Genomic DNA, 13,278 nt, shown 5'->3' with positions numbered 1-13,278 from the left:
CACTGCCACTTACTAGCTGTGTGACTTTAGACAGATTACTTGACTTCTCTGTGCTTCAGTTTCCTTATCTGTAAAATGGGCATAATACAGGCACATGCCTCATAGGTTTGTTTTGAAGATTAAAATAGATGATTCCTGTAAAAATCTTAGAATTGTTTCTGGTGCACTGTAAGTTCTCAAGGAATGTTATCAATTATTATTATTCATCTTTATGAACACTCCTAATTGTTTCCTTACAATCTTTCTGTTTAATGACAAGATGATAAGAAAACTTAGGTCACTCAGTAACAGAGGCTGGCAGGACTGGATCTATTTCTTTTTTAAATCATTCCGCCCTTGCTATCGCTGTGGAGTCCCCAGCAAGTTCAGAAACTTATACATGTTGTAATAACTTTTCTCTGCTGTTACAAACTAGTAAAAGAAAGCAGTTCAGAAGTTAATCTAGAATTGTTATTGTGTCCGGTGGAGTTCATTCGGACTCACAGCGACCCTTGTAACAGTAAAACTGCCCCATAAGGTTTTCCTTCCTCGGGCTGCCTGGTAGGTTTGAACCATTAAGCTTTATGGTTACGCAGTCGAATACCTAACCGTTGCACCACTAGAGCTCTCTACAAGTAGAATACCAAACCCATTGCCGTCAAGTCGATTCGGACTCATAGCGACCCTATGAGTGGAACATGAAAAGGGACATAGCTCTGGTTCAAGTTTCAGTCAACCAAGCAGACAACTGATTTTTCTGCGGATGGAGCAACTTGGACCCATGGTTTCTATGGTTACGGATCGCGCCGCATCCAGGGTCCCGGTTGTATGTACTGAGCAAGCGCAGACAGCTGATTTCAACAAAAGACGCCTTTGCTTTCGAAGAGGAAGCCCCTCCCTCCTCTTCCTGCCGTTAGCCTATCGCCTTTTTTCTTGGCCCTTCCATGCGCTTTGGTGCCTGTGACGCAGTATTCGCGCGTCCGCGTCGTTTGGAGCTGGGACGCTGAACATGGCGCGTTCCTAGAATCCGCTTTCGCCATTAGTAGGCGGTGGCGTGTGGAGTGGAAGCGCGGGGCGCGGGACCAAGCGACGCCGCTTCGTGTTGGGGAGTGGGAGCGGGAGGGCCGGGCCATTCCGGACCGAATCAAACGGTGAGGCTCGGGCCTGACAGTCACAGAGCGCACGCGAGCGGAAGGCAGGAGTGTGTTGGGCAGCGGGGACCCGAGAGGCGAGGGAGGAACGTGGGGCTACCGGGGACAAGGGATAGCAGTGGCGGGGCGAGGGTGGCCTGTAGGCTTGGCCTTATGCGTAACCGCACGAACCCCTGGGAGCTGGGCGTCCACCGCGTGAGCCTTGACTCGAGGAGCATGGCCGCGGAGGAATCAGGGTGCGGGGAGGCGGGGACTGCGTGCCAAGATGAGGATAGCGGAGGATACCCTTTCTGACTGTGGTTGTGGGCCAGGATGGTGCGTTTGCCCTTGGGGGATAGATATAGTGCAGATTTTGAGAGAACGTGGCCATCTGTAGTATAAAACCAGTGTTTATTGTTTTTGCACACGCGACACTTTTGCTAATGGCAATACTGTGAAAGCTTTAAACATTGTATGTTTTCGTTGTCTTTAATGAAAAAGTAAAGGAAGTTACACAGGAGAGGGACTTCATGCTGAGGTATGGCCGCCAATGCTCAAGACCAGCGACTCCCTGCAGTTTTGTATTTGGGGGTATTTGATTTAGCAAATACGTTTTGAGGTCTATTGCATTTGCCATTTTTCTCCATTCTTTTATGACATGGTGGTGGGTGAGGGATTTACCTTTCTTATCTCAGAGTGATTTGATTAAATTGCTAGGATTGGTAAATTGCCTGCTGGTGCCAAGGTGGCACATGATTCACCTCCCCCATTCCCCGTTTTAAACAAGCTCATTTCTAGTGCGGTCAGCAACAGCAACAAAACCAAACCTGTTGCCGTCAAGTCAATTCCGACTTATAGCGACCGTATAGGACAAAGTAGAACTGCCCCATATGGTTTCCAAGCCTGTAAATCTTTACTGAAACAGACTGCTACATCTTTCTTCCACAGAGCCACTGGTGAGTTCGAACTTGTGCCAGAAAGTCAGCGCTAAACCACTGTGCCGTTAGGCCTCCTCTCTAGTGCGACTAAAAACAAAAAACCATTGCCGTGAAGTCAGTTTCGACTCATTGTGACCCTATAGGACAGAGTAGAACTGCCCCCATAGGGTTTCTAGAGCTATAATCTTTACGGAGGATCCCTGGGGGCGTAGTGGTTAAGAGTTCGGCTGCTAACCAAAATGCCCATAGTTCGAATCCATCAGCCGCTCCTTGGAAACCCCATAGGGTAGTTTTACTCTGTCCTATAGGTCCGTATGAGTCAGAATCAACCCCACGACAAGGGGTTAATCTTTACAGAAGCAGACTGCGATATCTTTCTTCTGCAGAGTGGCTGGTGGGTTCCAACAGCCGACCTTTCTAGTGCAGTAGTGCCCTTAAAGTTTGATTATTCTTCAGGGCAAGTAAGGAAGAGCAGTTTACTGCTATAATTTTTTTTTTTTTTCTCCCTTGGATAGGGCATCTCCTCCATTTTCACGTTATCAAACTTCTGTATTCAGTACAGAGGCTTCAGTTTAAGGAGAGTGACTCTGCTGTATGAGACATCCATTGCATCAGATCTTTTCTGACATCTTTCACTGAGGAAGATTTATGTGAAATTAGAATGACAATTGCCTTACTGTTTGCTATAGGATTGTAATTCTTCCACCTGAAATCTAGCACAGGGAATACTAAAAATAGTTTAATTATAGCTGTGGTTTGTGGCCATGTATTATTGCCCTAGGACAGGGGGCCTGTCTTTGCCCTACTTTCCCTTCCTAAAGCAGAAAAAATTTTTCACCATAAACATTTTGAGTGGAAGTTCTCTTGTAACAAATATTTAAAGATTATTTGGTAATTAATATCAAAAATTTAGATTTTGTGACATTGTGAATGCATTTGGATTCAGGACCAAACCAGAATGCAGAATAATCCTGGTAGACATGTGGCAGTTCAAATATACTAAAGATTTTTCCAGAAATATGTGTATTTCCAGAGATAAAAATATTCCTATTTTGGGAAAGCTAATTTGTTTAAGATTTTAACCTTTGTGTGTATGTATGTGCATATGTGTGCCCACGTGTGTGTGTATTCTCATTCCTCTGAATTTAGTGTTGCTAATGGTAATTGTCTTAGTCACTTAGTACTGCTATAACAGAAATACCACAAGTGGATGGTTTTAACAAAGAGAAGTCTATTTCCTCACGGTCAAAGTAAGCTAAAAGTCCAAATTCAGGGCGTCAGCTCCAGGGGAACGCTTTTTCTTTCTGTTGGACTTCTTCTCTTCGGTGTTCCCCCGGATCGGGAGCTTCTCTGCGCAGGGACCCCGGTCCACAGGACACGCTCTGCTCCTGGCACTGCTTTCTTGATGGTATGAGGTCCCCAATTCTCTGCTTGCTTCCCTTTCATCTCTTGAGAGATAAAAGGTGGTGCAGGCCACACCCCAGGGAAACTCCCTTTACATTGGATCAGGGATGTGACCAGGGTGAAGGTGGTGTTACAATCCCACCCTAATCCTCTTTAACATAAAATTACAATCACAAAATGGAGGCCAACCACACAATTCTGGGAATCATGGCCCAGCCAAACTGATACACACATTTTTGGGGGAACATAATTCAAACCATGACAGTAATAATCATTTTTTTCCCCCTATCTGCACAAACTGGGGACTATCAGTTAGTTTCAGGATGGTAAGACACATTTAGTGCAGGTGTGAGCCTGGAGGGTCTTTGGCTTTCTAAATATCAAGCTAATTACAGATAAGCCCGCAATTATAAACTTTGTGTTGCTAGAAACTGCTTCTGTTTTCTATGGTGGCTATTAACCTACCATCTCCTCACCTTACTCTTCACTGACAATATTACCTTCTTCACAGAGGAAATACACTGGGTGAGAATTTCATTGCTTTCTGTCCTCTTTCACCTGCAAACGTGTCTTCCTCTACCTGTCTGTCTCTTAATTGTGCTCCAGGTTTTTTCTCCTCAGCGACAGTTTCCTCCATTATCCCTTTTTCAGTTTCAACGGGCACGAGTCAGGATTTAAACATACGTAAGCCTCTCTTAAGGAGCCCTGGTGGTGTAGTGGTTAAGTGCTCAGCTAGTAACTGAAAGGTTGGTGGTTTGAACCCACCAGCCGCTCCATGGGTGAAAGATGTGGCAGTCTGCTTCCGTAAAGATGGCAGCCTTGGAAACCCTATGGGGCAGTTCTACTCTGTCCTATAGGATCGCTGTCAGTTGGAATTGACTCAGGGTAACAGGTTTGGTTTTTGGCTTAAGCCTGTCATGTTAAATACGCTTTCCCTACCCTAGATCCCTCTTCAGGTTCTTTTATAATTACAGTAAAACCTGTGAACGCTGAAACCTGTGTAAGGCAGAAACCCATTAGAGAAGGAGAACTCAAATATTTTCCTGTGAAACAAGTGATAGAAAAGTGGTAAGAATGCACCCTGTCAAAGGTGGAAAACGTGTGAGACCCAGAAAAACAAGGCTGTCCCGTTGAGTTCTAGCTCTCACAGATTTCTCTGTAATTCCCTTAAGTTTCATGAAAGAGTTGTCTGTATTCATTTTCTCCACACCTTTATTATTCTTTTTTCAATATATTGAAGTCTGACAGTCCACTGAAGTCCCTGAATTTGGTGGGGTGGTGGTCATCATTGATCTCTTTGTAGCTAAATCTAATGGAATGTGTTTAATCATTTGACATTTTTGGCTACTTGATCCTTGAAATTCTCTTCTTTCCACTTATTACCTTAGTGTACTACCCTTAAGTAGTATCCCTTAAGTATCTAATTACAGTGAAACCTGTGAGAGCTGGAATGCGACGGGACTGCCTGCCTTGTTTCTCTGGGTCTCGCAAGTTTTCTGCCTCTGATAGGGTACAGTCTTACCACTTTTCTGTTGCTCTCTGTTGGTGGAAAATATTTGAGTTTTCTTTCTCTGACAAGTTTTCGCCTTACACAGATTCCAGCTTTCGCAGATTTTGCTGTGTTTACCAAATCTTGTTTATCTATTCCATCTACTACTTTTTCACTGCTGCTGCTACCTTGGTTCAGATTATCATTTATTACCTGGATTTTTGTGTAAGCCGTTTAGATGATTTCCCTGCTTCCAAGGATGTTTACCACCCCTCTCACCCTGTCTCTTTCTGTAGGCTGATTGTGGTGTTCTGTAATCCTTCCATGCAAACCTTCAGATTAAAATCCACACCACCTAGCGTAAGAAGTAAGGACCTTAGTGATTTGGAGCTTGCTTGCTTTCTTTTTTCACCTGCTTCACATTCTCAGGTCATGCCAAACTATTTATAGCCCTTCATAAGTGTTAGGATATTCTAAAGAATTCAAACCTTTATGTGTTGTTGTGCCCTCTGCCTACAGCGTGCCCACTACTTGTCTGACAAACACCCATAGTGCACTCATCTGGATAACTCCTACTCAACTTCCAGGACTCATCTCAATGCTACCTTCTTCCCCTCTGGGAAGTCTTTCCCAGCTTCCCTAGGGTGAGTTAGGGCCTCATCTTATATTCTTCCATAGTAGCTTATTGTAGCCTTTATACTGTACTGTAATTGTAGTTTGTCTTTGTCCTTTTTTTCTCTCTGGACTTGAAGGCAAAGACTCCCTTATTTATTTTTGTATCTCTCAGAATAGTACCTGGCTGATAGAAGCAGCGTTATTGAATACTGTGAATACAAGTTGAATTATCATAGGTAATGAAAAAGGTGGAATTTAGACTGAGGTGAAGGTTAGACTGAGTAATCTTGGCAAGTCACAGATTTGGGTACTTTTTGTGGTTTTACACAGCTGTAAGCAGAGATTGGTATGTATTCATTCCATTTATTTAATAAGTATTTATTCATCACTTGCATATATGCCAAGTATTATTCTGGAGATATAGCTTTGAATAAATCAAAGTCCCTGGTCTCTGAACAATAAACATGTATATATTAGAATGTCAGATAATTAAAAGTCCTATGCAGAAAAGTTAAGAAGGGTATTAGGACCAGAGAGACTGTTGGAGGGATGAGCCATTTTAGATGAGGGGGTCAGGGAAGACCTCTTTGAGTAGTGGACAATTTGAGCAGAGACTGGAATGAAGTGAATGAACAGAGACTGGAATGAAGTGAATGAACAAGACATGCAGATGTCTACAGGCAAGAGCTTTCCAGCCAGAGGGAACAAATTCAATAAGGGGAGGACCAGACACATTTTGCGTACCTATTTCCCTAAAAACGGACACATGTTGCCTCCAACTCTTCTATTACTACAGACAATAGGGATGAATACCCTTGTCCTTGTCTCTTTGCAAGTCTGTGCAGGAGTTTTTTTGGTTATAGCAGCTGGAGTGGAACTACTGGGTCATAGGATAGGTATACATATTTACTTAATTTCATTACTGATGGTGAGATTGCTCTCCACAATGGTTGTACCAATGTATATTCCTAGCAGCAATACATAAGTGTTTCTGTTTCCATACATCCTTACCAACACTGAATATTTTTGTAAAGTCAGTAACTTTTTAGGTTAAACTCTGTACAAGAATGAGGTTCTTCTAAGGTACGGCATTACAGACAGTGATATCCTGGACAAGTAATTGGAAACTACCAATCAGAGAAGATTATTTTGGAGAGGACTGATGATCATGCGCTCTGATGATCAGGAGCCCTGGCAGTGCAGTGGTTAAGGGCTTGGCTGCTAACCTAAAGGTCAGCGGTTTTAACTCATCAGCCATTCTGTGGGAGAAAGGTATAGCAGTCTGCTTGCATAAAGGTTACAGCCTTGGAAACCCTATGGGGACAGTTCTACTCTTCTAGGGTCACTATGAGTCAGAGTTGACTGGACGGCAGTGAATTTTTTGGTTTAGGCGATCATGAGTTTATCTGTTAAGCTTTTCAAAAGATTTTGAATAAAATTTGATTGGTTCTAGTCTATTAATTTAGGCTGTGGTATTACTTTGATTCAAAGAACAGTGTCTTGCTCAAAATCAGGCTTCATACTTCCTTCGTATTTCTTTGTTTTCGTCAGAGAAGGAACTTTAAAACCAATAAGCATAACTGATGTTCTCTACTAGTTTTTATAGAGATGGGTGTTTTTGTGTTTCAGCTAAAGAGGGTGGTGGTAACACTAGTTTGGGGCCTCGCAGATGGGCACTTCTTGGTGGAGGTCACTCTTGTTTAGGATAAGATCCTTAACTTTTCCTGCTAGCCTAGGGGTCATCAGTCTAGAGGGGACTCTGTCTACCCAACACGTAAGACATTTATTGCAATTTATCAATGCCATTTTACTAATAACTCTCAGTGAGACCCAAATACTCAGGTTCATTAGAGAGTACTTCTCTTGCAGTGGTCTCCTGCTCCTGTATACTACCTTCTTAAATGCTATGTAATTTACTGATTTCTTTGTTTGCCTCTACCCAGTAGAATATAAGCTCCATAAGGGCATGGGTTTTTGTCTTTTTAGTTCATGGATGTATCTCAAATGCCTTATAGTGTCTGGCATTTGTAGTTTTTCAGTAAATATTTGATGAATGAATGAATGGAGAAAAGTTTACATGCCAAACCAAATAAGTATTGCAAAGTTGATTGGTGAGCACAGTACTAGAACAAAGGGAGTTACATAAGCCCAGTGGAAAGTATTGTTAAATTTTGTTGGCTTGACGTATCCCGTTTTAGTATAGGAATATACTGAATGGACTGTTCGTTCATTTATTTATTCATTTTTCCAGCCATTCAACATACCATTTGTTTTTGGAATGTCTTGTGGATATGTTTCTCTTTGATATAATTTGTGTTCTTTCCAGAAGGATTGTTGTTTCTTTGACCTCTTTCACCTTTTCTAAGTCTGCCTTTCACCCTTAGAAATTACAGTTTACCTTATTGCTGTGTTCAGTTCGTCAGACATTTATTGAGCATTTGCTATATCCCTGACACTGTGCTAGGTACTGGCATATACAGATGAATAAAACATAGTTCTTGCCTTTAAGCAGCTCATGATTTAGTAGATGAGACCCAAGTCGACAAGGTGATAGGTGTAATAGTAGGAATGCATACTAGGTAGAACGGTAGCATGGAGGAAGGAGTGCTTTACTATCTGGTGCAGTTAAAGACTTCCAGAGGAGGTGATGCTTGCTGTGAACAGCAACTTTAGTCATCTCTGTGTCATGGTCTTTTAGCTGCCATTTAAAAAGAAAACACTTTTTATTATGAAAATTTTAGACGTATACAACAGTAGATAGAATTGTATAATGAACTCCCATGTACCCATCACCTAACTTTAACAGTTATCAGCTCATAGTCTTATTTCATCTATTTCTCCTCTAACGAAATTGGTAGTGGGATCTAAAAGCTTGTTCAGATTCAGATTTATTTATTTTTTTCAAGCTGTCATTCTTTTAAGATTTTGGTTTCTCAAAGTAATAGATGTCCCTTCCTTTAAGCTTTCTATTATGGTAACTTTTCTATTTTGATAATCTATAAACTCTTCCCTGATCTTCATAGAAGTTCATTTCTTTCTTGTTTTTTGACACATGGTCTTTCTCTAGTCTGATTTTACCTTCAAGCGGTTTAGCAGTTTCATAATATCTCCATTTCATAATTCCCCCAAAATATATTTTGTGCCCCTTTTTCTTCTCTTTTAGACTTGGTTTATAGGTCATGATTTGACTTACAGGTATGTAACTATCTCTGAAAAAGATGTTATCTTCCTCTCATGCCCCTGTGGAAATACTTTACTAATACATGGCAAACAGGCTACTTCCTGGTTTAGTTTTTATTTGCACAGTGTCTGTTCTTTCAGGAGAAAAAATGGAGTTATAGAAACCTACTTTCAAATTTCTAATGTCACTTTCACATTGACTTGCGTTTGATCATTCTTTTTCCTCCTTTTTCTGAATACTTACCCTTCTCCGTATGTGAACACTGTAGTGCTTTCCTCACTAGGGAAGTTCATTCTCCTCCATAGCACTCTGCCTGCTCTTGTTTCACAGTTATCTCCTTTATGCTAAAATGTTGCTTACATTACAGTTTCTTAAATTCCCTCATATATGCTTTGAGTAAAGCTCAAAACCACATTCCAGTCTTCATTTCACATTCTTCTTTTGTATAGAGCAGAATTTTACTACAGAAGTGAATGCAGTGCTGTAAGGAAATTCTTTGGTAGTCGTGTTTTGCCTCAAGGTGGGATTTTAATTTTCATCTTTTGAATCTCATCTTTTTTGCATTACATTATTATTTTTTTGTTTATTGTTGTACTTTAAGTGAAAGTTTGCGTTTCAGGTTAGTCCCTTATATAAAAATTTGCACATACATTATAATGTGACCCTGATTGCTCTCCTTATACTGTGACAGCACACTCCTCCTTTCCACCCCTGATTCCCCATGTCCATTCAGCCAGCTTCTAACCCTCTCTGCCTTCTCATCTCACCTCCGGACAGAAGCTGCCCATTTGGTCTCATGTATTTACTCGAGCTAAGAAGTACACTCTTCAGGAGTATCATTTTATGTCCCACAGTCCAGACCAATCTTTGAAGAGTTGGCCTCGGAAATTGTTTTAGTTCTGGGCTGATAGAGAATCTGGGGGCCACAATTTCTGGGGTTCCTTCAGTCTCAGACCATTAAGTCTGGTCTTTTTAATGGAATTTGAGTTCTGCACTCCACGTTTCTCCTGCTCCATTAGGGACTCACAGTTGTGTTCCCTGTCAGGGCTGTCATTGGTGGTAGCTGGGCACCGTCTAGTTCTTCTGGTCTCAGGCTGATGAAATTTTTGGTTTATGTGGTCCTTTCTGTCTCTTGGGCTAATATTTTCCTTGTGTCTTTGGTGTTCTTCATTCTCCTTTACTCCAGGTTGTTGGGACCAACTGATGCATCGTAGATGGCCGCTTGCAAGCTTTTAAGACCCCAGACACCACTTACCAAAGTAGGATGCAGAACATTTCCTTAATACAAGCTTTCTTATGCCAGTTGACCTCGATGTCTCCTGAAAGCATGGTCCCCAGACTCCTACCCCTGCTACTCTGTCCCTCAACGTGTTTGATTGTATTCAGGAAACCTCTTAGCTTTGGTTTAGTCCAGTTGTGCTGACTTCCTCTGTAGTATGTGCTGTCCTTTCCTTCACCTAAGATAATTATTATCTACTATCTAGTTAGTGAATAACACTCACCCTTCCTCCCCACTCTGGTGACTATCAAATAATGTTTTCTTCTGTGTTTAAACCTTTTCTTGAGTTCTTACAATAGTGGTCTTACACAATATTTGTCCTTCTGTGACTGACTAAATTCACTCAGCTTAACGCCCTCCAGATTCTTCCATGTTATAAGATGTTTCATGGCTTCATTGTTGTTCTTTATCCTTGTGTAGTATTCCATTGTGTGGGTATACCATAATTTGTTTATCCATTTGTCCGTTGATGGTCACCTGGGTTGTTTCCATTTTTTTTTGCTATTGTGAACAGTGCTGCAATGAACATGGGTGTGCATATATCTATTCGTGTGACGGCTCTTATTTCTCTAGGATGTATTCCAATGAGCGGGATAGCTGGATCATATGGTACTTCTATTTCTAGCTTTTGAAGGAAGCGCCAAATTGATTTCCAAAGTGGTTTTACCATTTTACATTTCCACCAACAGTGTATAAGTTTTCCAGTCTCTCCACAACATCTCCAGCATTTATAATTTTGTGTTTTTTGGATTAATGCTAGCCTTGTTGGGGTGAGAGGATATCTCATTGTAGTTTTGATTTGCATTCTCTAATGGCTAATGATCATGAGCATTTCTTCACTTGTCTGTTAGCCACCTGAATATCTTCTTTGGCGTAGTGCCTGCTCATGTCCTTTGCCCATTTTTTAATTGAGTTATTTGTCTTTTTCTTGTTGAGGTTTTACAGTATCTTGTAGATTTTACAGATTAGACACTGATCAGATTTGTCATAGCCAAAATTGTTTTTCCCAGTCTGTAGGTTGTCTTTTTACTGTTTTGGTGAAGTCTTTTGATGAGCATAAGTGTTTGATTTTTAGGAGCTCCCAGTTGTCTTGTCTCTCTTCTGGTGCTTGTGCATTGTTACTTGTGGTTTGTATTGTGTTTATGCCATGTAGTAGGGCTCCTAGCATTGTCCTTATTTTTTTTTCCATGATCTTTATCGTTTCTGATTTCATATTTAAGTCTTTGACCCATTTTGAGTTAGTTTTTGTGTATGGTGTGAGGTATGGGTCTTGTTTCAGTTTTTTGCAGATGGATATCCAGTTATGCCAGCACCGTTTGTTAAAGAGACTGCCTTTTCCCCAGTTAACGGACTTTGGGCCTTTGTCAAATATCAGCTGCTTATAGGTGGATGAATGTATGTCTGGATTCTCAATTCTGTTCCATTGGTCTATGTATCTGTTGCTGTACCAGTACCAGGCTGTTTTGACTACCGTGGCAGTATAATAGGTTCTAAAATCAGGTAGTGTGAGGCCTCCCACTTTGTTCTTCTTGAGTAATACTTTACTTATTCGGGGCCTCTTCCCTTTCCATATAAAGTTGGTGATTTGTTTCTGCATCTCATTAAAAAATGCTGGTGGAATTTTGATTGGGATTGCATTGTATCTATAGATCACTTTGGGTAGAATTGACATTTTCACAATGTTGGGTCTGCTTATCCATGAGCAAGGTATGTTTTTCCACTTACGCAGGTCTCTTTTGGTTTCTTGCAGTGGTGTCTTGTAGTTTTCATAGTATAGATCTTTTATGTCTCTGGTTAGATTTATTCCTAAGTATTTTATCTTTTTGGGGGCTGTTGTAAATGGTATTGATTTGGTGATTGCCTCTTTGAGGTTCTCTCTGTTGTAAAGGAATCCAGCTGATTTTTGCATGTTTATCTTGTATCCTGAAACTTTGCTGAAATCTTCTATTAGTTCCAGTAGTTTTGTTGTGGATTCTTTGGGGTTTTCTGTGTATAAGATCATATCATCTGCAAATAGAGATACTTTGACTTTTTCCCTACCAATCTGAATGTCCTTTATTTCTTTGTCTAGCGAAATTGCTCTGGCTAGGACCTCCAGCACAATGTTGAATAAGAGTGGTGATAAAGGGCATCCTTGGCTGGTTCCCGTTCTCACGTGGAATGCTTTCAAAGTCTCTCCATTCAGGATGATGATGTCTGTTGGCTTTGTATAAATGCCCTTAGTTATGTTGAGGAATTTCCCTTCTATTCCTATTTTGTTGAGAGTTTTTATTATCAGTGGGTACGTTGGACTTTGTCAGATGCCTTTTCTACATCGATTGACAAGATCATGTAGTTCTTGTCTTTAGTTTTATTAATGTCATGGATTACATTGATTGTTTTTCTAATATTGAACCATCCCTGCATACCTGGTATAAATCCCACTTGATCAGGGTGAATTATTTTTTTGATATGCTGCTGAATTCTATTGCCTAAAATTTTGTTGCGGATTTTTGCGTCAATGTTCATGAGGGATATTGGTCTGTAATTTTTTTTGTGGTGTCTTTACCTGGTTTTGGAATCAGAGTTATGCTGGCTTCCTAGAATGAGTTAGGGAGTATTCCATCCTTTTCTATGCTCTGAAATAACTTTAGTAGTAGTGGTGTTAACTCTTCTCTGAAAGTTAGGTGGAATTCTCCAGTGAAGCCGTCTGGGCCAGGGCTTTTTTTTGTTGGGAGTTTTTAAATTACCTTTTCAATCTCTTTTTCTGTTATGGGTTTATTTAGTTGTTGTACCTGTTCGTGTTAATTTAGATAGGTAGTGAGTTTCTAGAAATTTGTCCATTTCCTCTAGGTTTTCAAATTTGTTAGGGTACAATTTTTGCATGACATTATTCTTTAGGCTCCTGTTTATTTCTTTCCCACAGAAACTTTTCTCAGCATTCTTTGCCCAAACCTATTTAATGCTCAAAACCTTGCTACATTTCCAGGTGGTTGCGTTGGCGAAGTGGTCAGTGGAATTCCAGTACTTCCCTTCCTCCCCATTCTTGAGGGGAAAGGATACTAGGAAGGTATTCTTTGGGTTGTGATACTTACTTCTTGTCGTCAGATGGCGCTGCAGATTTTCAATTTAGTTTTTTAACTTTAGGAATTGCTGAGTTAATAGTACGTTTACTGGTGAAGAAACAAGTTGATGTGGGAACTGTCACGTAGTTGACTAGAAATTTATTTATTTATTTATTTTTTATTAAATGAAGTTTACCTTTCAAGTTAGTCTCCTATACA

The 13,278-nt window shown here is 40.7% G+C and overlaps 1 protein-coding gene across 5 annotated transcripts in view; it reads left to right on the top strand.

Annotated features, from left to right (window-relative positions):
- The first annotated feature begins 998 nt into the window (after positions 1-998).
- IPO11 (importin 11) overlaps positions 999-13,278 on the top strand; it is a 274,257-nt gene continuing 261,977 nt past the window's right edge. For 3 of the 5 annotated variants that reach the window (XM_023729613.1, XM_023729615.1, XM_023729614.1), the window contains exon 1: positions 1,000-1,130. The gene's annotated coding sequence lies outside the window, so the exon portion shown is untranslated. Of the gene's footprint in view, positions 1,131-13,278 lie in introns of all 5 variants that reach the window. The other 2 variants (XM_023729611.1, XM_004374553.2) reach the window with 2 other exon arrangements.

Source organism: Trichechus manatus, unplaced genomic scaffold (assembly GCF_000243295.1).
Source record: "Trichechus manatus latirostris isolate Lorelei unplaced genomic scaffold, TriManLat1.0 scaffold00029, whole genome shotgun sequence".
NCBI lineage: Eukaryota > Metazoa > Chordata > Mammalia > Sirenia > Trichechidae > Trichechus > Trichechus manatus.
The sequence above is the reverse complement of the archived record's forward strand: the minus strand, read 5'-3'. Positions and strand labels throughout refer to the sequence as shown.